We start from the raw sequence: 2159 nt of genomic DNA on the forward strand, positions 1-2159 counted from the left end.
ACAAAAGTAGGGGAAATGTGTCCATATTCATGGACATAATAAGGTCTGTCCATATACATGGGTCAATATACATAAATAGTGAGGGTCATTCACAAATACGAACACGTGTTGTGAGAGTTATTCATACATACATCTCTATAAATAGCAATGGTCCATTCATATATACACATATGAATATGTATACATATATACATATATACTATATGTGTATATCTTAAACTCACTCCAGGGAGTTCCTAAAGTCTTTGTTTCTCAGAGGCCCACAGGCAAAAAAAGATACCCAGATGTCACTCCTGAAATTAGTTGAGGAGATGAACCCTCTGTGAGATGTAACACAAGAGCCAGCAAAAATGTACTCACCTGTACATTCATGAACTCCTCTTTTATTCCTCCCACCAAATTCTGAAGTAGCTCCAAAGAGATTTAACAGAGAAGCCTTTTTCCTGAGGAGGCGGGGCGGGCCAGGCCCAGTGATCACCAGCTGTCCTACTGCCAAAAATGATGCTTCCAAAATCTCTTATGTCAATCCCGCAAGTAGGGCAAGCAAACTGCCCTCCGTGTGCTGCTCACAGCAGAAGCCCTTCTTCAGAGAAGCCGTTTAACAATACCAATCCAAGCTATATTCAAGGGCACCGGCTGGTGCATATTCTTGAAGCCCATCGAGGAACACACGAGGAGCCTTCCGTCTCCCTCCTCCCTGCCGAGCGCTTGAGATTAAATGTACGTGAAGCACTAACTAAAACAGGCTACTCTGAGGAAACCAGTGGTCAGGTTGTGAAATATTCTTCCCTGGAGTGCATGGTAACTGTGCAGGTGTGTGTCCGAGAGGACCGCCTGTGTTTGTCCTTCCGAAGGCAGTAGAGGGGAGAGGCCCTGAGGCCTCCACGCGGGGGAACTGCTCCCCTCAGTGTGTTTCACAGATATTGGCGTTAACAGAATCACAGACTTACAGCTCGTTGATAGCGACTAGAGACCTCAACACCCATCCCTCCAAAGAAAGGGGTTTGGTTAAATTCAGATTAAATTAACAAAGGAGCCATAATTCTTTTTAACATTTTCTTTACTAAGTTTAGGATGCCACTTTATCGTGCATAATTTCTGTCAGATATGCTGCTGACAGGACTTTTCCGTCTTGGGGGACGTTTTGCCTGGGGAGGGTAATGCCAGACAAAACTACCTGACTGGAACGTCATGTCTGCAAAGGCCTCTGAGAGAGCTTAACAGAGCGACACCAGTACTGACTTTCACCTCACTCTAGTCATGCTTAAGTTAGGGTACTGGGCATATGGTTTGTGGAAATATTTGATGCATTTGCATAAGACATACAAATTTGGGGAGAATGACCATTTTAATCTGTCTGACTGAGACGGAGAGGGAAGTGTGACCATCTGTTCAACTTCATCTTGATTTTATTTAGCACCTGCAAAAATTGAGATTTGAGCTACTTCTAAACCAAGGAAATATGAAGAACCTCTCTATGAATGCTCATGTCCTTCCTCAAAAACAAACTCCACACATACACACAGGCACACTCAGACACACATGTACACAGATACATGCGCACACATGTGCGTGTATATAGATAGACATGAACACACGGGTGGACACGAGTCATTTCCTCTATGAAACGGAAAGCTGGTTCCATGTTCATGTGATAATATGGGTCCTTAGGGTTCTAGGAACCATGTGATGCAGATGCTGATGTTTGCTGTCCTTGATGTAGGAAGGATGGAAGCTTCTTAACTTTTTAACTGAAAGGCCACATATAATTTGCTAATTTATAAGTTGTTTTTGTTACAGCCATAAGTAGTTCTATAGGCTTCACTATGACATGAAAATAAAGGATTAAATCCATATTTTAATTGCTTGGAACTTACACAATTAAATAAATTAAAACAGTCCTTCCTTTTCTGGAGATTTTAAAATGACATTGAAGTTCAGTCTGTTTTCTTCATCTACGTAGACTCATCCTGCAGTTTCCGTTTCATAGTTCCTTACCACTGGTCTCGCCGTTTTGGAGATACACTATTTGGCAGGCGTTCTGATGCTGACGTTTCTGCTTTCTTGACTACACAACAACTGTGACCAGAAGTTTCTGTTTCTCGCTCTGGTCTGGGTTTTGATTCTACTTTCCCCCCTCCCACGCCCACCATCCCTTC

At 42.8% G+C, this 2159-nt stretch overlaps 1 non-coding gene across 1 annotated transcript; it reads right to left on the bottom strand.

Annotated features, from left to right (window-relative positions):
• Window positions 1–452: 452 nt before the first annotated feature.
• Window positions 453–586, bottom strand: LOC129405415 (U11 spliceosomal RNA). The gene has a single exon (XR_008630565.1). It is a non-coding gene; the product is annotated as a U11 spliceosomal RNA (small nuclear RNA).
• Between the last annotated feature and the right edge of the window lie 1573 nt (window positions 587–2159).

Source organism: Sorex araneus, chromosome 5, assembly GCF_027595985.1.
Source record: "Sorex araneus isolate mSorAra2 chromosome 5, mSorAra2.pri, whole genome shotgun sequence".
In the NCBI taxonomy this organism is placed as follows: domain Eukaryota; kingdom Metazoa; phylum Chordata; class Mammalia; order Eulipotyphla; family Soricidae; genus Sorex; species Sorex araneus.